Here is a 22,936-nt window from a genome sequence, read left to right as displayed (position 1 = left end):
GATATTTGAAGTGCCGATATAACAAAACCCTAAAAAACGATTTTTTTTTCCTCCAATTTATTACATAATAATGTTATATATTCAAGTGAAACTTTGAAGTTAGTGATTTTTAAGCTTTTTTTTTTTTTTTTTTTTTTACCTTATTTGGTTGTTTAAGTTTGAAGTGCTTTTGATTATTTAGTGAAAGCTATGCTTGTAAGTCTTTTTAATTGTTATTTAATGATATTTGTAAATCTACAATCAGTAAGTCCTAAAGTTTGTTTTGGAACTATATTAAGGAGGGGTTGGCCCTTTTATAAATTTTGTACAGGGCCTCCGAAATCTCAGAGACGACCTTGACATAAGGGCTGTGTCATGTACAAGGATATGCATATGAGAGTTCATGAGAAAAAATAAGCAGACAGACGAAATGCAGAAAACTAAATGCTCGCCATTTGAAAGCGTAAGGTGATATTGAAACACAAATGACTTGCCCCGAAAATAGTTATTGTTGTAATGGTTACTGCCACTGTGAGAATTGCTTCGATTGTTGTTAAACCGATTATTATGGTCTCCACCAGATGAATTGGAGGATTGATTAGAATAGGGTTGAGATGGGGTTGGTGGTCGGTGATTGGTAAAAAGAGCCGTATGAAATGAAGTAGAGGAATTAGTGAGATGAGGGTCTTGAGCTTCGAAATCAAGAATATGAGCGCGAAGATCATTTAAGGTGGGGAGAGGTGTGGTCTGGATAATGACAGTGCGAAGCATAAGATATTCGGGGCCAAGTCCATGGAGTATGGGTGTGACTAAGTACTCCGGATCCACTGGTTTATTGATGGCAGCAAGAGCATCTGCAATTTGCTTGGCATGAAGGAGATATTCATCGAGACATTTACAGGATTGGCTGGGGTTTACGGGAGAGATAACCTAGACTTAGGATGATAACATGTGAATTAATATTTCCTTGTATTGATTCATTTCCCTACAACTTATTAAACTTTTTAGTCTAGAGATTTGTGGACATGACGGAGATGAGAGAATCTCACTAATTAACACTTAAATTGCCCCAACGCAACATATGAGTGAAGGTTGTGCATGGATCATAATGACAAGTTACACCCATACGATCGATAAAGTATTTTGACCAGCCAAAGCCAGTACAGCTCGTCCCAGTGTTTGATACAAAGTTATATTTGAAAAAAAAAATATTGCAGTCTAAATGTAAAGAAGTACTAACCCCTCTGCCTGGTTCTCCACATCTCTGTTGGCCATAACCACTCAATCGAGTTTATGACACTCTGATGATCAGTAATTCAGTTTTCCCTGCTGACAGTAAAAGAAATTGTGAGAGAGAGAGAGAGAGAGAGAGAGTTTAGCTACATGGAAGCTCACAGCAATGGTACCTGAATGGCTAAGTTTAGGAGGCTTTCAGTTTATAAGGTGGATCAAGTAGAGAGAGAGAGCGCATTCGAGTGGCAGAAACCGAAGTTTGGTAGCATTCTCTGCAGCAAATAGCTGCATGTTTCATGCAGATAGTGTAGTTTTGTGTAATTTACCTTATTTAGTAATATGTGTTAACCAACAAAAATAGAGAGAGCGAGAGAGAGAGTCGAGAGTTCTAGAGAGAGATGTAGAAATCTGTAAAACTTTTGTGTATTTTCTTAGTCATTAAGCAAGTACATATGTGAGTAATTATACACACCTCAACCTCCTTAACAAACTAACTGCCTAACTAAAATTCTAATCTTCATACAAGTGGCAATATCCTAGCCTTACAATATATCTCTATCATCCCCCCGCAATCTCATGTTTGGATGATCCTAACATGAGATTGGTACAATGAATACAAAATAATGGAACACTGAGCCCTTTGGTTAGTATGTCAGCAAATTGCTCTTTGGATGACACAAACTGCACCATAAGCTTGTTTTTGGCAACTTTCTCTCGAACTAATTGCAAATCAATTTCAATGTGTTTTGTCCGTTGATGTTGGACAGGGTTGAAGGACAGTGCTATAGCAGAGAGATTATCACAAATGAGCACAGGAGTTGCAGGTATTGGAACATGCAGGAAAGTGAGAATTTGTTGGATCCAGTCAAGATTAGCTGCAGTGGAAGATAAAGCACGATACTTGGCCTCAGTTGATGAACGGGAAATTGTTTGTTGCTTCTTAGAGGAGCACGAGATAGGATTATTGCCTAAGAACACAACCAAACCTGTTGTAGATATTCGATCATTGGGATCACCCGCCCAATCAGCATCACTAAAAGCATGTAAGGTGAAATCTCCTTTGGAGTAGGAGATGCCAAAATCCATAGTACCTTTCAAATACCTCAAAATCCTTTTGACAGCGGTGAAATGAGAAACCATTGGATTTTGCATTAACTGACAAACTTAATGCACATAGAAAGCAATATCGGGCCTAGTGAATGTGAGGTATTGGAGTGCTTCCACTACACTTCTATACAATGTAGGATTAGAGTAAGGCTCACCATCATTCGTAAGTAATCTTTTATATGGGAGACAAGGTGTATCACAGGGCTTTGACTCAATCATTTTTGCTTTGACAAGTAAATTCTGCATATATTTATGTTGTGATAGAAACAAACCATTAGCAATCTTGAAATTTGAATTCCCAGAAAGAAATGAAGAGGACATAAGTCCTTGATATCAAATTCAGAAGTCAAGTCACGAATCACTTGTTGTATCTCATTAGTTTCCCTTCTTGTGATGATAATATCATCAACATAGAGCAATAATATCACAACATTTGCACTAACAGTTTTCACAAATAAGGAGGAATCAGAGTAAGTGGTATGGAATCCCAACTGAGGCAAAAAAGAAGTAAACCTATCATTATATGCCCTTGGGGCCTGCTCCAATCCATAGAGAGATTTATGCACTTTACACACCAAAGATGGATTCTGGGGATCTTCAAAGCCAGCTGGCTGAGCCATGTACACTTCCTCTTGCAAAATTCCATGGAGGAATGCATTCTTGACATCGAGTTGCCGAATGAGCCAATTGAAATAAGCTGCTAGTGCTAAAACAATTCTCACTGTGGTAGGTTTAACAACCGGGCTAAAAGTCTCATTGTAATCAAGACGAGGTTCTTGACTAAAGCCTTAGGCAACCAATCGGGCTTTATGCCTTGCAATAGACCCATCTGAATGCCTTTTGATTTTGAAAATCCATTTACACCCCACCAAGTTCTTATTTGCAAGTAAAGATATTAAACTCCATGTTCCTTGATTATGCAAAGCATTGATTTCCTCATTCATTGCTTGAAACCACATTGAACTCTTAAGAGTAGATTTGTATGATGATGGTTCACACAGAGACAAATCAATATCTTTGGCGGCAACAAGTGTAGATAGGAAAGCCTTCTTCTTAATGATGCCATTTTTACTCCTAGTTTGCATAGGATGTAAGTTTAATGGTGGTATGAAGAGAACCACTTGCAAAGTATCAGTACTATGACCAAGTGCCACAGGGATATGAGATGTGTCTGAAACTGCACCAGTAATGGACTTAGAGGAACTTTGTGACTCAGGTGAGAGTGATGGATTTTGAGATATAGGTGGAGACACTACAACAGGTGGAGAACTTGGTGGTGACTTATAATGATTTGAAGTATGAAATGGGGATAATGATGGGGGGACTGCACTTGAGTTAATGACTAGATAAAGCAAGGTGATCATGTTTTACAATGTAACCACAGGAGAAGGAGAAAGATCATCAAGCTTATTAGAAGGAAAAGATTTGTGTTGAGTTTATGCCAATAAATCTATATAAGGAAATTTATGTTCACTAAACACCACATGTCTAGACACAAAGAATTTATTTTGAGAAATTGCATAACAAATGTATCCCTATGCATAGCCCAAGAAGACACATTATGTAGTCTTTGCTTGAAGTTTAGTGGAAGTATATGGTCTTAATAAAGGATAACAGGCACAACCAAATGTTCTTAAGTGATGAATAACTAGGACATCACCATATAAGACCTCAAAGGGAGACTTATAGACAATATGGGAGTAGGCATCCTATTAATAAGATAGGTAGTTGTCTGACATGCAAAAGACCAAAATTGATAGGGTATTTTGCCTGTTTGTAACAATGTGACTGTGGTTTCAATAAGATGTCTATGCTTTCATTCAACCGTATCGAGGATAGTTTGATTTTTTCTTTCCGCCACACAATTTTGTTGAGGGGATCTTGGAACTGTCAAAGGTCGACGAATTCTATTGGCTTCACAGAATTCTTGAAATTCCTTCGAAGTGAATTCTCCTCCTCGATCAGATTTCATGGCTTTGATCTTGCAACCACTCTATTTTTCTATAGCGACTTTGAACTTCTTGAATGCTCCAAAGGCCTCTTATTTCTGCTTTAAGAAATATACCCAGGTTTTCCTTGAAAAATCATCAATGAAGAGAAGGAAATAATTATTTTTACCCAAAGAGCTTGGTTTTGTTGGACCGTACACATCGGTGTGAATAAGCTCGAGTGGCTTTTGGGCTCTTGTGGTCAACTCATTTGGAAAGCTTTTCCTGAATTGTTTCTGTCACATCCCAACCCGGGCCCCCACCACATCCCGGGCTTAACTCCATTGTAGCACGATATTGTCCAATTTGGGCCCCAACCACGCCCTCACGATTTTGTTTCTGGGAACTCACACGAGAACTTCCCAGTAGGTCACCCATCCTGGGATTGATATTCCCTGAATACCAGGATAGGCACGTGTCAGTTTCCCAAGTAAACATCATTCGCAAACTTGATCAGGATGACTGATGCATGGTAAGCCTCTCACCATCTCCTTCTTGGATAATAACTCAAATCCCCCAAAGTTAAGGTGCCCAAAACAAAGATGTCGAAGCCAGGATATGTTTTTGTAACATATCTTGAGACATTTTGCTTGAATGTTCATGGGAAACATCCCATTCTTTGACATTTTTATCTTGGCAATTAATCTTCCTTTGTCATCTCTAAGAAAAAGGCTATAATTTTTCATGTGAATATCATAACCTCTTTCTAAAAGTTGACCCAAACTCATAATGTTGCTTTTCATATTGGGCACGTAGTAAACATTTGAAATTATTTGGTGACCGCCATTTTTTAGGGGAATAAGGATGTTACCTTTTCTTTTTACGGGTATTTTGGATTCGTCTCCAAAAGAAACGTTGTCACTCACTAATTCATTGAGCTCAACGAACATGCTTTTTCTTCCGCACATGTGGTTGCTGGCGCCGGTGTCAAGGTACCATGTATAGTCTTGGTCTCCATCATTGTTCTTGCATGCTAGTAGAACAATGCCATTCTCTTCTTTCTTTTCTTTCACATAATTGACCTTTTTATCAGGTCTGTTGCTTAGAGCTCTACATTCCCAAGCATAATGCCTAAACTTTTGACAATTGTAGCATTGAATTTGAGATTTTTCATACCTCAAGTTTAAGCGTCCTCTTCCACGACCTTTTGTTGAGCTTTCTCCTCTTTCGTAGTTACTATGGTTGTTGAAGTTCCAACCACGTCCACGTCCACGTCCATGTCCACGTCTGCGACCTTGGCCACGACTTCTTTCGTACTGCTTCTCTCGTTGTTGAAGCTTTCTTCTTTCTTCTTTGGCTGGACATGCATCTTAAGGAGATGCTCGTCATTCCCTTGCCTCTTCTTATGTTTCTCTTCATATTCTTATAGCGAACCCATTAATTGCTCTATACTAATTTCTTCAATTATCACGACAATGTGCTCGAATTTGGGGTCCAACGAGCGTAGTATCTTCTCCATAATTCTAACATCTTCTAACTTTTCTCCGTTTCTTTTTAATTGATTGAAAACAGCTAAGACTCTTGAGAAATAATCGGAGATTGATTCAGACCCTTTCATTTGTAGAAATTCGAATTCACCTCTTAACACTTGAAGATGAACCTTTTTCACTTGTTCGGCTCCTTTGTAAGAGGTTTGAAGCTTCTTCCATGCTTGCTTGGCGGAGGTTGCACTTGAGACCTTCTCAAAGCCATTGTCATCTAATGCTTGGTAGATAAGGTAAAGAGCCTTCTTGTCTCTCTTTCTTGAATCTTTCAAACTCTCATTCTGGGCTTGGGTTAAAGTAGCTTCATCTTCTGGCTCACTGTAGTCTCTCTCCACGACTTCCCAGACATCATGTGCTCCCAAAAGGGCCTTCATTTTGATACTCCAATTATCGAAGTTATTGTTGTCGAGTACTGGAACTTGGAAGGTTGCCATAGCGTTGCTAGCCATAGCTCTGTACCACTTTGTTGGGGCTTAAAAAGACTTCATTACTTTGGAGATGTTTATCTCACAAAGGAGAATGTAATGCAGCAGAATTGATTGGCAAGAGAAAGAAAGAACACTCAAAGTATTATACAAAATTTTTATTCTCACACAAACTTAGTACAAGAGGAAACACTCAAACACTCTTAGAAGCTTTGTTGCTTCTTCTTACTTCTTACTTGACACTCTCACTTCTTACTTTGGTTACATCACATAGCTTAGCACCTCACCTATTTATAGGCAAGGTTTGCCAACTTACCTTATTTCTAGATCTTTCTAGCTTTTCGTATGTCCACACAATTTTACAAGATTCTAGGTCTCTCTATAAAAGGCCATAGATATTTTATGCATGCATTCAACGTACATGTTTTTTCTAGAATTCTCTAGCATTTGCATGAATCATCCATTGTGCTTGTATGCCTTTTCAACATGGGCTGGATCCATTGTCTTGGGCCAAGACAAGATTACAATTCAACACTATTGTCATCCCCTATTTCAGCCAGGGACGGAGGCGAAAGTCATTGCGCCTTGGTATTGGAACGAAGAAAAGCAGAAAGTGTCATCTCCTTCGACTCTTCAAGATTGTAACGAATGAGCAAGTCCCGATGTGATTTGAGTGGGGAGACTAAGTCCTTGGCCATGAGCACAAATGCTTCTACTTTTGTAAGACTTTTGACATGTTTGCTGGAGACTGGAACTTCGGTGAAGTCTGATGCCCAATCGAGAAGCTCTTCCCCGTAAAAGTCACCTTTCCCGAGGGGCTTGATGGCCACTGATGAGATTCCTTGCCCAGCATGACTATCACTCGACGTGTAGGTCCACATTGTCCCTTCGGTAATCAACAGCATGCAATCGAGTGGATCTCCCGTTCGAAAAACGAAGCTGTTCTCAACGTACGTCGCTGGCTTTAGATAGTCGCACATCATCTTCAACACTTTTTCATCCATGTCTCTAAGCATTGGTATCTGTAGTTTACATACACAGGTTAATCTACTGTACTCTTTAATTTGAACAATAATTTTGTAATGAATGTAACATTAACCTAGTTTTAGTAATAACAATGTGATTCTGTGTTGTTGACTAACTTAGCATTATTGCATAACTATGGACTATAAACTTTAAGATTATAGTGCAATCTTATCATTATTGTAATTCAAACATCGAATGTTAATGTCATTTTGTTTTAAAACAATGTATTCCATAAATTAATGGTGAGAGATAGAGGTTGAGGAACATACTTTCTTAAGTGTTTTTATAGCTTCCTTTTTTTTTTTACGTTGTCGTCTCATGTACACTGTTTGTGTAGCTCCCGTCTGCATAAAAGCCTGTCTCGCCACAAATCAAACAATTACTTAATATACTTGAAGAATGATCTCCGCAGTCCCAACTCCCAAACACAGAAAAATTGTCGAAAGTTAATGTACAGTGAGACTTAATATACCAACCTGCACGTTTCCAATGAGATATATAAACAGTAGCAAGCCAATGACTGAAATGAGAATCGCAAACAAGTTTTCCCACACATACGTACTTGTTACCAGATTTGTCCCAAAATTACTGCAAAATATTAGACAATGTTGCCGAATTAGATAATCTCAAAAAATTTATTCGTTACATATTTTTCTGAAAATTGTTGATTGTCAATGGATATACAATGTACCTTAGATTTCGCAAGCCCCACCAAAAAGAGTATAAAAACTTCTTTCCGAACTTTTGATCCGGGTTTTCATTTTTAAGGGAATCGAGAAATATTCCAAAGTTAAATGGAGCATCTGGAATATCCAACGGGCAACTCCCGTTTAGATGTTTGGTAATATTTATTGCAGTAGTATTCTCATCATATGGCATACGCAACGGGCAACTCTTGTTTAGTTGTTTGATAATTTTTCTTTCTTTAGGACTCCCAGCATATAGAGTATGCCACGGGCGGCAAGGCTTGTGAGGTGTGATAATATATCTTGCAGTAATATTCCCACTATCGCAGTACAAAGTGTCCTTGCATCCAATGCAAATAGTGTCCTCACATGCAACACTAAGTTTTACACAAGCCTCGTGCCAACATGATGCGTCTCGTTGAACAGAGAAAAAGTACCAAAAAGCTCCGAGTACCTAAATCCAAAACATGCAATCAAGATCGTCAATTAATTGCGGGGGGTGGTGACTGGTGAGTGGTGGTGGTGGTTGTGTTTTTTTATAAACAAACAATAGTATCTACATTAAGGAAGTGGGGGAGTGGGCTAAGACTTACAATGTAGTTCAAATTCGTCTTTGGCGAGAATCGAACCTAAGACCTCTCACTTACAAGTGAAGAGGAATGTCACTAGACCGTAATATTAAATGACATGGTGGTGGTGTTAGAATTATAGAGTTAATTAATCCGGAATCTTCTCCTTAATTAACGGAACGTAATATCAATTGTAATTAATTTAGAAATCCGAAATCCTACCACATATGAGTTTTCTCAAACCCTATATATTATAAACGTTCAACATGATTAATTTAAATAGTCATATTTCTACACAATCATTTCGAAAAAACTGTATCGGTCCATAATCCAACATTAGTAATTAACAAAGTATTAAAATATAATTACAATTCAGTTGAAACTTACGTGACCGGCAAGAATGTAGAGAAACAAGTTGAATAGACCATTAGCCCATTTCCCATTCTTGTCTTTGAATAACTTGGCGGACAGGTGAATTCGAAAAATTCTTGGAACATATTGACCGAGTAGAAACACATTCACAAACATTTTGTGTTCCACAAATCCTGAGTCTTTCGTTGGGTAAAACATTAGTATAATCAGCTGCAGAAATTTAAAAGATAAACCAGGGTTAGAACATAGAAATCCATCAATTTCAGCTAGCTACCAAATAAAAAATAAATAAAAATTAGAGTTTAGTTAATTTCTCTTACTTGTGGGAGGGGAAGAAGAGCTAAAACGTCAATTATGATGGATAACCACGACACATTCTTAGCTATTTTCCTGGCATATTGAATTAACCTCTTGTACGTTTCATTTTTCGGGGTATTCGTTCCGGAGGCTGAAGGCTCCGACTTTTTGTCCCTTGCAGAGTATAAAATTTCACATATTTTGTCCCTTGCAGAGTCTAAAATTTCACATATCAAATGCATCAGGAAAATGACATCCGTGAGAGATCGCATAACAAGAGCAACAATTTTCAACGTTTTGTCCGTATGAAGGCACTTATTTTCCTGATGGACGTTCACAACGTAAAAGAACAGAGGATCCAGAGAGACAGCAAATACACATGAGATCACAATTATACTGTTCCACCTTTCAAGGTAAGGCTTCTGATGCTCATCAAAAATCGTCCGCTTGAGCACATCAAAAATCTTCCCAGTTCTCCCACGTTCTACAACCTTTCTGGGAAACACGCAATAAACAACGAATGAAATTCATATGCATTTACCCTAAACCCTAATATATGAACCCCTCGAGCTAACAAATTAAACAAGATAAAATGAGATATAAATCCGATTCTAGTAGCAGCTATTAGATATATTTCAGACATTCTTCACTAAAACAAGTATCCGTCCTTGCATAATGTAACATAATAATGAATAATAATTTAACAATAATTTTACAAAATTGACTACAATACTTATATATTTAATAAAATTACTATCTAATGATCAAATATAATTCATGTGGATAGTTGAAGACCACGACAGGTCCACAAGAAGTCTAAATGAAATCAGACTACTACCAAAATATTTTAGAAATTTTCACTACATACACAACAAAATACAAAAATTACTTTATTAAAAAAAGGCCAAATCTCACTTTGATATTCCAGATGATAAATATATATATTGTGATGCAATCATATTTAGAATAGGAATGTAATCGTGTAAATCCTAGTATCTTTTATATTTCTATTAGGAGTTGATTACCTATTAAGAGTTTGTAATCCTAAAAGGATAAGATTTTTGTCTATACTACTACTATAAATAAAGGTACAATCGGGTGATACAAATACACCTCACAATTAAATCTCTTTCTTCTCCCTCTTAGTGTCGCCGGCCCCCTCTCTCTCTCTAGTCCCTTAGATAGCTCAATCAAATAGGCCTACAACATATTACTATTTGTCAAATTTATGTCCTGAATTAGTATAGAGTTTCCAATTTTCTCTTGAACTTTAATTCTAGCCAATTTTCCCCTCCCCTGGGACATTACAAAGTATTGGCTTTGGCTTTGTGCCCAATTTACCAAAACAAGATTACATTTTTGCCCTTATACAATTGGTATGTGTTATCCGTGTGACCAAGATGGATGAAAAATTTCAAAATCTAACACCAAAGAGAAATTGACTATTTATAAAAGTTCAAGGGATAATCGACTAAAATTAAAACTCAAGAGAGAAATTAGCAACTTTACACAAGTTCAGACAAATCAACAACTAGGTCATATATGTATATAATATAATATATATATATATATATATATATATATATATATATCTCTTTTTCGAAGGGAAACGATTTCATTAGAACATCAAATCAAGTAAAGCTATCTTGAAGGAGGGCACCTGAAGAAACGCAAGAGGGACCTCACTCCAAAGAAATATTATATACGATTGTGTATATATTTGTAGCCAATCCCATAAATTAGTATAAATAAGAGTTTGTCTTTGTTAAATGTGACGCAATGCTTCCTTGGAGGAATGGTTATGAACGTGTCACTGTGTCTGTAGAAAGAAGTTTGTCTCTGTTTAAAGTTTTCACTGAAGTCTACTCATCGCATCTTTGAAGTCTGACAAGTGAATCAAATTGGCCGCCATATATAACTCCGATGCCAGCTACTGCCTCTCATCCGATTAGATGAGTTCCGTCGCCTCGCCACCGGCGCTTCGACTTCGGCACTATGCGGTTTTGGGTGTTTTAAAATTTAAAAATAAAGGAACATAAGGTGTTATAATGACCATATATTCAATCGTTGCGTTCCAAATAGCATAAATTCGTATGCGTTCCGTGAATCCCAATGTTTTATCACACATTTCCCGTCGCTACACCAGATTGCGCAACATGGTGCGCTGCTATACTTTGAGAGTGACAAATAAGAGCAAGCTAAGGTCAGAATTCGAAATACAGAGAGAGAGAGAGAGAGAGTACGAACCTGTCTGTTTTCTCTACTGCCGGGTTCTCCACATCTGAATTCATTTCCTTGACGATTCTATCCACAATAACTTAAATATATATGCACTCAATGACCTTGATGATGAGTAATAAAGATTACATAATAAATAGCTACGACGAGGTTTTTAGTTTACAAGATGGAGAGAGAATAGCATGCAGAGAGCTAGCATTTGGGTTGAGTGGCAGAAACTGAAGCTGCTAGCTGCACTGCAATTCTATTTATTAGAATTCAAGTTTGTCTTGTTATATGATGCAGGTCTTTTAATATGACGTAAGTCTTTTATATGACGTAAGTCATTTTATAATATGCACGGGTCTAACAGTTTAATGGATAAGACCCCACGACACGTTTAGATCTCATCTTTATTAGAAGAATTGTAGAAATGTAGTGTGAAAATCCATCTCAAGAGACATTGCAAACAAAACATGAGAAGAGTGCAAAACAAGAGACACATGTATGACTTTAAAGTTACGTAGCATTGAATACTACGAGTGTTTTAGCTATTAGATTCGACTTTCATAATATGCGGTGCATTAGCCTCTTACACTCAAGTTGAATATATATAGTCATTCAGTATTACAGTTTAGTTGTATTCATATTCAGTTGTAAGAAGTTTTGAGCTCGAATCTCTGAAATGACAAATTTATAACCAATTTATTTCCCAACAGCCCGGTACGCAACATAAGATTGTCAACAAGAAGATGCAGATATAAGCTTCTTTAGGCGGACATGCAAACAGGTAGCTAGGCAGACTCCGCTACACGAACAAGTAGGCTCTGCTACAAGCGGACAGATGGGTAGGCAGATTCCAGATATATGGCAGATGAATATAGATTGAGATGGCAGATGGTAGATAGTTTCAGGCAGGCAAATGTTAAAGTATAGGCTCCGTCACTAAACGGCCGAGATTCCTATATTCTAATTGGAGTCATGCTATCCTAAGGTACTCATTTTGGAGACCTATAAGAATCAAATGCATATTAATAAAAGATTATATTAGTTTAAAGGCTTAAATATTTGACAACTTAATCAAAACAAGAAAATGAGTTTTCTAATGGTTCATATATTTTAATTTGGTTTTGGTTCATTAAGTTGTCAAATATTTTAAACCTTTAAGAACTAATATAATCTTATGAATAATGTGTATTTAATCTTCATACATCCTCAAAATAAAGACCTTAGAAGAGTAAGACTGATTCGAACTGTATCAACAGACAAACATATAGAAACTTGGACGACAATCAATGGAGTGGACTGGTAGGAATCGCTGTGGGAAACAGACTTGCAAGCCAAAACAAGAAACTTTTCTTATCTTCTTCTATGTGGGCCTCAAACCCAATTAGTGGCCCAATTTTTAATTTTTTCTGTTTGTTTTTCTCCTTATTAGTGGTTTCTTCTTCATGGTAAGTTTTGACATAATCTTGAACTTTAAATTAACTTGAAAATGCTTTGAACATCGCAGAATAAAAGGAGGGGACAAGACTGGAGGGGAGAAAATTTGAATCCTTACAATAGGTAACACATCATTATTGAATCTCGTTATTCTATATTTAAAGTAATTTTAGAATATAACTTCTCACGCACTTAGTATTACGATCTGGTTATTTTTACGTACAAACATTATTCAACTCTCAACTTTCAGTTTTATCACTTCCCGGAACCGAATAGTGTAGATGCACTATGAAAGCATGCAGGTTTATTTGTTAATTATTGAGAGGTTCAGAGTAGCCTACCAACGTGAAAAACGTTGGATTATCTGTTAATTATCCGAGGGGCACAGGTAACCCACCAACGTGGAAAATGAAGTAAAGGTGTCGATCATGTTGGAGTAGCTGGCTGTCTCCTTGTGTTTTTCTTGGTTAGTGGGATGTCTAGGATTTGACAGAAGTTGCGCTTTATCTCTTGTTATAAATCTCTTTCGAACCACTAACCCTTTTTAACCACTGTTTGGTCTTTTTTCTTGCTTGGTTTATAGCCTTTTACTGGGTTTTGCCTCCTTTGTTGTTCTCGACTGGGTTTTGCCCTTTTTAATACATTCTCCTTTTGGACCAAAAAAAAGTTGGAGTAGCTACTAGCTAGCTCATGGGAGTTTTTTGGGTCCACCCATAAATGATGGTTATGTGCACCACCTTTTTTATCATTGTTGGATGAATTTAAATCTTGAGTATGCGTAAAAGATAGACAAAAATCTTAAAATTTAAATTCATCCGATAATAATAAGTAGATAGTGAGCATTACAACCACTAAAGAATGATGAGCAAATATGCACCCAACTAATGTCGGCGTGTACCACGTGTGTGGGACCCACAAACCTAATTATTTTATGAATTTGGATTTTCGCATGTTTTTTTCTTCAAAACTATACAAAGTTTGCCACTTAGTGTTACAATCTAATGCTATATATTTTCACTTATAAGTGAGAGGTCTTAGGTTAGATTCTCACCAAATGCGAATTTGAACACATTATTGCTAATCCATTGTAAGGCTTAGACCACTTCCGACTCTCCATCTCAAGGAGCAACTCCAACGTTGAGCATCTTCTAATCCACTGGGCTCCGGGTGAGCCCAATTGCTCACCGAGTCGATTACTAACCAGCCTAGCCCTCAAGCCAAATGACGCAATGCTGACGTCATGGTGACGTCAGCCACTATTAAAAAGTTAAAACAAAAATTAATTAAAACAAAAAAATATACAAAATTAATTAAAAATACAAAAAATACCGAGGCAATAAATACCTAACTATGTTCTTGCACCTTACACCACATTTCAATATTTTTAAATACTTTTAACCAATTTTTTTTATTATTATTCGAAATTATAAATAAAATTATCTTTTCATTATTTATAACAAAAATAATAATATTTTAATACAAATTGTCTGGGTTATTCACTTTAGAGATGGAGATGCACTTGGACAATTACTCTTCACTAAGGGAATTGAGTTGCCTATAGCCCATGGGAGTTATCAATGTTGAAACTACTCTTAGTGTAGTTACTATCGTTTGTTATAAAAAATAAAAAACTTTACAAGGCTTTTAATCGTAGTGTTTTTCCCCCACAACACTATACAAGGCTTTTAATCCTAGCCATTGATATTCATCAGATGGCCCTCAATCTGCCACGTAATTTTAATGATTCCAAATTTACTTGGTTTAATTTTTATCACCCCTTCACCACTGCCCACGACTGCCACTTATAATTCAGTGCCATGGTTGTCCTCCAGTTCTTTTCCCTCCCTCTTCTCACTAACATGTCGGCAGAAGAGGACCTAACTCCGTTGAATCATTATCCAACGCAGCCATGGAAAATTCCTTCATACCAAGAAGGATTTTTGTTTTCTAAGGAAAAAGAAAGATTAAATAACATAACCTCTAGGACAACCAGTACACATAACGTCAAAGTGCAAGGCATTTTTCACAATCGCAACCACAATATTAAACCAAAGGGGATCTCGAAATTTCAATAATTTTTAGGTGATGCTATATACATATTTATTTTTACGTTTCATATATTTTTTAAATTTTTAATTATCGAATCAAATGAATTAAGAAAGATTAATAAACAAAAGCAATAAATATACGTAAATAGCATTACCCTTGTTTTCTTTCATTTTTTATGTTTTGATTAATTTCATCATTGACGACTTGACTTGGTGGATAAGAGTATGGGTTGACTTGACAACTCGACTTTTATTTTTTTTGGAAACAATTGGCGACTTGACTTAGATAGTTATTGTATGGATAATATAATAACTATCTAAGTATTTAATAAAAAGTCCCTGTCTAAAGCAGTTTAGATCACCGTCACGATTAATTTTCAAGTGTTTAATAGGAAGTAGAGAGTGCCTAAACTTGCCTTAGACATGACAATTGTATTGTGTTTGCTGTATTCATATCGTTTTCGTGAGATACTAAATATCTTAAATAATTTTATCATATCAAACTCGTTAAAATAAATGAAAAATAAAACCTGAGCCGAATTCTACCCGTTAAAATTAACAAATAATATAACACAACCCGATAAGGTTGCAAGTGGAAAGGAGCCCACGTTATGACCAGCAAAAAAGGACAGGACAGCCTACGCGGGCCCCGCGCCAGTCAGCAACCCAGGACAGAGGAATTCTCTGCAGGCGAGTGCACTATAAGCAGGGGTTCTACAGTTTACATTGCCGAGCCGTTGGGAATCAATGGTTGTAACTCCTCCTGGTTCTGATCCAGTATGACGCTCCAGCTACATCCCTTTTAAATCCAAAGGCTCAAATTCAATTTAATCTTTTTTAACAGTAATAAGAACGATCCACCTGCCTAAATTTAAATCCAACAGTCAAAATAACATTATTAATTAATCCAAATCAAATCCAACACAAAACTCGCCAAAACTCTATAATTACCCATCCATTTGTTCACTAATCCATGAAAAAAAATTCAATTTTCTCAACAATTTCTTTTGTTCAGAATTTAAATTTTCTAACATTGAAATGTTTGCAAAAATAAATAATATAGATTACATAAAAACTAATTCCTAAATTACCAGCAAAACAAAAAAAGGTTGTTTTATACACACCCTACATTTTCTATAAATTGTTGATTGTCAATAGATATACTGTGTACCATGGATTTCGCAAGCACCACCAAAAGGAGTAACAGAACTTCTTTCCAAACTTTATATGTTTTGAATTATGATTTGTAAGGGAATCGAGAAATATTCCAAAATTAAATGGTGGCAAGGCACCATCTGGAGTATCTAACGGCCAATGCTCGTTTAGAAATGTTGTATTTCTTGAAGTAGTAGTTTGACGCCCACAGTAGAAGGTATTCATACATCCGATAGGGTCTGGACTACGATTTTCACATGCACTGTGCCAGCATTATGTCTCTCATTGAATAGAAAAGAGATACCAAAAAGCTCCAGGTATCTACAAAAGTAACAAATTCATAATCAAATTATTTTTCAATTAAGGAATATGTAATGCATTATGCAGGACAACGCTATCAGTTTTTACATTAACTAAATCGAACAAACAAAAAGTTGTCTTGCAATTGTCATGACGAAAGTAAGTTTGAGGGCATGTATAATACGAAACACGCAAACAAAATTCAAAGTTGGTCCAAGGTTTCTAAAAGCAGGTTTCAGCTGGCAAAAGCAAATACAATATTATAATGAAATGATAATCCAGACGAAACTTACGTGACTGGCAAAAATGTAGAGAAAAAAATTGAATAAACCTTTAACCAAAATTTCAGCAGTCTTTCAAAGTTTATTGGATGACCTGTGAATTCGACATATTCTTGGTAGATATTGATTAAGAAGGAAGATATTCAGAACCTTTTTATGTTCCACATATCTAATGCTTCTCATATGGTAAAAGTAAATATTATCAGCAGCTAGAAAAGAGAAATAAATAGGAGTTAGAAGTCCACTAATTACATCTAGATGGTTAAGAATAGCTGCACAGATAGCTAGATGTTTCGTGCAGATGATGATGTTATATACCGATTCCGGAAACCCTTTCGAAAACAAATCAAAGTTCTACTTAATAATATATATATGCAGTTGGTTTGGACTAATTAGTGTTTCGTTTAGACGAGCGGTTTGAGTTCCTTTATTATAATAAGAGACTAAGGCTACACATATTAGTTTGATTTTTCTTTTGGTCGAATCAAACCTTTATGCGCAGTTTGACTCAAATAAGAGACTAAGGCTATAAATAATAGTTTGATGATCAAGCTTTATACGTAGTTTTACTTGCTTAATCTTCAGTTTTTCTCTTTGTTTAATTTTCAGTTCTCATAATGTAATGTCGATTTTCTTATAAAAAATGGAAGTTGATTAGATTAGGTTATATGATAAACAACAAATAGAATATGAGTTTTAATCATAAATGGTCTCTAAAATGGACTGACTCCATCAAGATGGTCTATGAAATTGAAAATTTATCAATATAATCCTTAAAAATGAGTGTCGCAAGTCAATGTGTTCCTTCCACAATTCTGTCAAAAATTCTATTATGTGATGATACATAACTAGGTCCCACAAATTTAATTAAAATTATCATTTGAATAAAAAAAATTATCTAATATTTTTAATTCACACGACAATGTTTAATTAGATTTGTGGGATCCAGTTATGTGCCACGTCAGCACATAGCAAACTTCTGACATAATTGTAACGGAAAAACCATATTAATTTGCGACACCCATTTTCAAGAACTACATTGATCAATTTTTAATTTCAGAGATCTTGTTGATTGAGTGGAACAATTTCGGGCACAAGTTATAATAAAAACCCATAAAAATTTGAATAGGAATCACAAATATCTCAATTACCTCTTTTAAAGAAAGTTTCAGCCAGCAAAAGTGAATGCAGTATTATAAAGAAATGATAATTGAAGCGAAATTTACGTGACTGGTAAGAATGTAGTGAAAAAAATTGAATAAACCCTTAACGTAAATTCCAGCAGTCTTTCGAAGTTAATTGGACGATCGGTGAATTCAACATATCATCGGTAGATATTGACCAAGAAAGAAGATATTCAGAACCTTTTTATGTTCCACATATCCAGCGCCTTTCATATGGTAAAAAGTAAGTACCATAGTAGCTAAAAAAGAGGAATAAATAGGAGTTAGAAATCCACTAATTACAACTAGCTGATTAAGAATAGCTGCACAAAAAAATTAGACTTCAGTTTCTCTTACTTGTGGGACAAGAAGAAGAGTGAGAAAATCATTTACAATGGAGAAAGATAACCACGACATATCCTGAACTTTCACACGGTAGTAAATTTTAGAGTTAATTACAAAAAACTACCTCAAGTATGGGTCAAATGACACTTTCATACCTTATCTTTTAAAATTGACAATGTCATACCTCATCTTACGAATTTGTGTCAATGTTATACCTTCCGTTAGCTTGGCCGTTTATTTCTCAGTTAAATGCTGACGTGACTTGATCCGGAACCCATTTTTATTAAAAAATTAATAAAAAAATTATTAAAAACAAAAAAAATCATTTAATATTATTAAAATATTAAAATAATAAAAACCTTTTTTTTTTTCTTCTCTCTTCTTCTTCTTCCCTCCCTCTTCTTCCCTCTTCTTCTGCAGAGGGACGAACTGGGCTTTTTTTTTTTTTTTTTTTTTTTTTCTTCTTCCCTCTTCTTCCCTCTTCTTCTTCTTCTTCTTCTGCAGGGGCACGAACTGAGCTTTTTTTTTTTTTCTTTTTTTTTTCTTCTCTTCTTCCCTCTTCTTCCCTCCTCTTCTTCTTCTTCTTCTTCCTCTTCTTCTTCTTCTGCAGGGGCACGAACTGAGCTTTTTTTTTTTTTTTCCTCCTTTTCTCTTCTTCTTCTTCTTCTTCTTCTGCAGGGGCACGAACTGGGCCTTTTTTTTTTTTTTTTTTTTTTTTTTTGTCTTTTCTTTTTCTTCTCTCTTCTTCTTCTTCCATCTTCTTCCCTCTTCTTCTTCTTCTTCTTCTGCAGGGACGAACTGATTTTTTTTTTTTCTTTTTCTTCTCTCTTCTTCTTCTTCTTCTTCTTCTTCTTCTTCTTCTTCTTCTGCAGGGGGACGAACTGGGTTTTTCTTTTCTTTTTTTTTTTTATTTTATTTTTATCCTTTTTCTTCTCTCATCTTCTTCTTCCTTCTTCTTTTGTAATTAACCCTAAATTTTATATATAAAAGGTATAGCGAAAATAATATATGTGAGCGATCACAACACAAGAACAGTAGTTTTTTGCTTTTTGTCCATTGAAGGCACTTGTTATCTTGATCAATGATCAAATGTAAAAGAACAGAGGATCTAGTGGGACGGCAATCACACAGGACATAACAAATATCATCATTATATATAGAGCCAATAACATTTTTTTGGGTCACAAGCTTCATCAAAAAATTTTAGACAAAAATGCTCCCAAAACAAAAAATTTCAAAAGCAACCCAAAATAATGCAGGGATATTTTCATCATTTTGACAGTGCTTTTTTAATAATTAATTATTTTTGTACATCTTTTTTTTTTAATTAGTACCTCACAATAGGCTAACAATAATGTGATTCAATCAGTTGTTCACTAAATATTATTTTCTCTATTTTTAAACATGTTCAAAACATTTTAAGAGGCGTGTAATGCTAATTATAAAAAATATCTTTCGCACAGGCATAATAAAGTGGTTAAATTAGTTGTCAAATGATTTTTTTTTTTAACAAACGATATTATCTACACTAAAAGGGAGGGGGCGGGCTTAGCTTTACAGTGGGCAAGCAATATTGTGATTCAATCAGTTATTTATTAAATATTATTTTATCTATTCTAAATGTAAATTCAATTGAATGTAGATGGAAATTGAAAGATCGATTTTATTATGTGAATTCAGCTACTTTGATTGGTTTGTGAGAGGTTTTTTCTAACATGATCTAAGATTATTAAAAAAATGTCTTCTACAAGCGCATGGGCATGTGCATGAAGGCTAGTAAAGGAAGAAAAGGGAGTATTTGAAAGAATTTCCCCTGTTCATCATGCATTCCCTTTATTAAGGCATATAATGCCATTGTAGTTACTGGTTTCAGATGTACTGTAACAGATCTTGAAATGACACTAAAAGAACAAATTTCACCCATCAAATCGAGATAGATCCTTAATAAATACCCAGCCTACGAAATTTATAGAGATCTTAAGAGAGTAATCCCAATTAGATCGTGAATTATCTAGAAGGGAATCTAGGTTAAGATATTTAATCCTTTTAGGATTATGATTACTTGCCAAATCCCTAAGATATTCTAATTTGACTTGAACTAGGGTTTCCTTACTTGGAGACAAGTAATACCTGTAGCTGAGTGGTTGTCTGACTACGCACTACGACAAGTTCGCTCGTCGAAATAGCTTATTTTGATTTTGACTAGGAAGCCTAACTAATCCGATAACCTGAGCTTCATGGTTTATGAGCGTTCCAGTCTTTCCGTTCACCTGAGGTGCCACGTGTCATGGCCCAAAAAATCATGGTCCCACAATTCTATTTAAAAATAAATTTGGAAAATTGATTTTTGCACATTCTTTTTTCTTTATATTATCATATGTTTGTTTTTATCTTTGGATTCTCTTTTGATTTATTCAATCTAAATCTCATAAATAAATAGAGGTATTTAAAAAACGAAAAAGTGTTTGCGAAAATTACTTCTCATTTGCAATGACACACCCCGACCCAATTACTCGTCAAACCAAGGGTGGAGGTGTGTTGGCCATCACAAAAGTAGTGATGAACCCATAGGTAAAGACTTAAAATGTGTGACAATTAGTAACCAACGAGTTCAATTTATTAAATCAACTAAAATTATCCTGCAAGAAGAGTCAAACTAAACACAACCTTCCCACTTAAGAACACAGTAGAGTATATCCCCTTTATTACATGTCACAAGAGTTCAGAGCATAGCAATAGTAAATGCAACAGTATACACCAAGAACAAATAGGAGCATATGATAATCCAAGTCGTGAACATATGATAATTAATCCCAATCCAAGTCGTTAACATATGGTAGTTAATCCAAGTCCAAGTCGTTAACATATGGTGATTAATCACTAATCAGAGCACGCAAAGAACTAATTATTGTTATTGTGAAAATGCAAGGTGCAAGAAGGAGTAGTTTAATTAAGATACCGCTGATAAAAATTAAAGTTAAACCTCCCGCAGGTGCCGGGGTTTTCAGTGTTGGAGTTGGTTTCCTCGATTCCTCGATGAGCGGCACACGCGGCGGCAGACATAGTAGCTCCGCTGCGTGATCGAACGAGTACGAACACCGTATGTTTCTGACACCAACCGCCATTTTTGCTGACTTGTCAGCTGCTGGTTGGACTGAACGACGACAAGCACTGTTTACTTTCGTCTTCTCGCTTCATCTCATTCAGCTCTGCATGTTTTTCTTTTTTATTTTCTTCTGGCTTGGGCCCGTCGTTGTCCCTTTAAATGGGCCTAAATATAGAAAAGCGTAAACCCACTGTTCAAAAATAGCCCTACTTTTAAAACGATCCACAATGACTTGCTGGCCCAAGCCTTGCCAGGTGACTAGATATCCACACGCACACCCCACAAACATCAAAGGATAGAAGAATTGGGGAAGAGAACTCGAACACAGAATTTCAAGTGTAGAGATAAGATAATTTTTTAATTACTTGAACTATAAGTCTTTTGAGCTAACGGACAAGATTTCTAAGCTAAATGATAAACATACATATTTTTGAAATTTTTTACACCTCTACTAATCTAGTGTGTCTTTTTTTTTTTTTTTTAATATGAATTCGGTATTTAGAAATAAATATAGCGCCCAACGAGTGAGAGATTATTTGTCATGTCAAGAGAACACTTTTTTGGATTCAATTTTATTATAAATAAAAAATAAAAATAATTAGAATTTAGGGTTTAAACAGTGTTTGTACATAGTCGTTGAGAAAGAACTTCCAAGTCTTTTCCAAATATTCCCCTAACCTTCCTTTTTTATTTCTTTAGAACAAACGATAGTATCTACACTAATGGGTGGAGCCACTCAGTACTACGGTTTGGTGGTACTCCTCTTTACTTGTAAGTGAAAGACCTTAGATTTAAATCTCATAGATGAGGAATTTGATATCAAATTAGGTTTCCTATTATGAAGCTTAGCTAAACTCCTACTTCGCTTAATATAAAAATATCGTTGTACTAAAAGAGAAAATAAAAAAATAAAAAAAACTAAGAGTGTGGAGAGTGGGTGAAGCTTTGCAATGACTTTTGTACGCTTTTGTCAAATTGCTTGATATGTTTGTTTATTTCCCGATTTAGAGTCAAACTTATATTGAAAGTTGCCCTGCTTGACTAAAATTTTAAAGAATACACTTATTTTAGTTCTGCTCCTTACTACTCAATTTTAATCTTATTTTATTCTTTGTAATTTGAAATTTACCATTTCACTTCTTGTAATTCAACGTTCGCTTCACTTTGCCTTTTGGAACTCGATCTTGATCTTATTTTGCCATCAGAAACTTGAAAGTCGATTATATAAAACTTAAAATCTGCAACACATTACCTTAGATATATTAATTTCTTATGTGAGTTTGATTTGGGTATACCATGCTAATCAATTTCTTTTTTAGTTTTTTCATCTCTTCAATTTCTTTTAAACTTAATATTCTCTAATTGAGTGATTGTTGAATGTTAACACATAATGGAGCTTTATAATCAAACTTTTTGCACATGTAGTATAGCTTTATTGGGTGTTGGATCCCACATATGTTTCAAAAGGCGGCTTATAAGTTTCAAGAAAAAGAGAGTCCAAAAGTCGAGTTTTAGAGATAAAATGGTGATTTTTAGGTCACATGAAGCAAAATGAGATCAAAATAAAATTTCATAAGGCATAGATAAAAATAAGCCAAAAAAATATTGAGGAATCAATTGACTTAATTTACAATCACAAAATGCTTCTTGGTACTTCCCTTTCTTTTGGGGTTGAGCTAGCTCTAGCTTTCTTTTACAATTTTAAATTCAAG

The 22,936-nt window shown here is 35.4% G+C and overlaps 1 pseudogene; it reads right to left on the bottom strand.

Moving 5' to 3' along the window:
• Nucleotides 1-6,737: 6,737 nt before the first annotated feature.
• LOC103936574 lies at nucleotides 6,738-11,457 on the bottom strand (annotated as a pseudogene).
• Between the last annotated feature and the right edge of the window lie 11,479 nt (nucleotides 11,458-22,936).

This window comes from the organism of the source record quoted next, unplaced genomic scaffold (genome assembly GCF_019419815.1).
Source record: "Pyrus x bretschneideri cultivar Hongxiangsu unplaced genomic scaffold, Pyrus_bretschneideri_v1 Contig4, whole genome shotgun sequence".
Classification (NCBI taxonomy): domain Eukaryota; kingdom Viridiplantae; phylum Streptophyta; class Magnoliopsida; order Rosales; family Rosaceae; genus Pyrus; species Pyrus x bretschneideri.
Note: the sequence above shows the minus strand (reverse complement) of the source record. Positions and strands in the feature narration are given on the sequence as shown.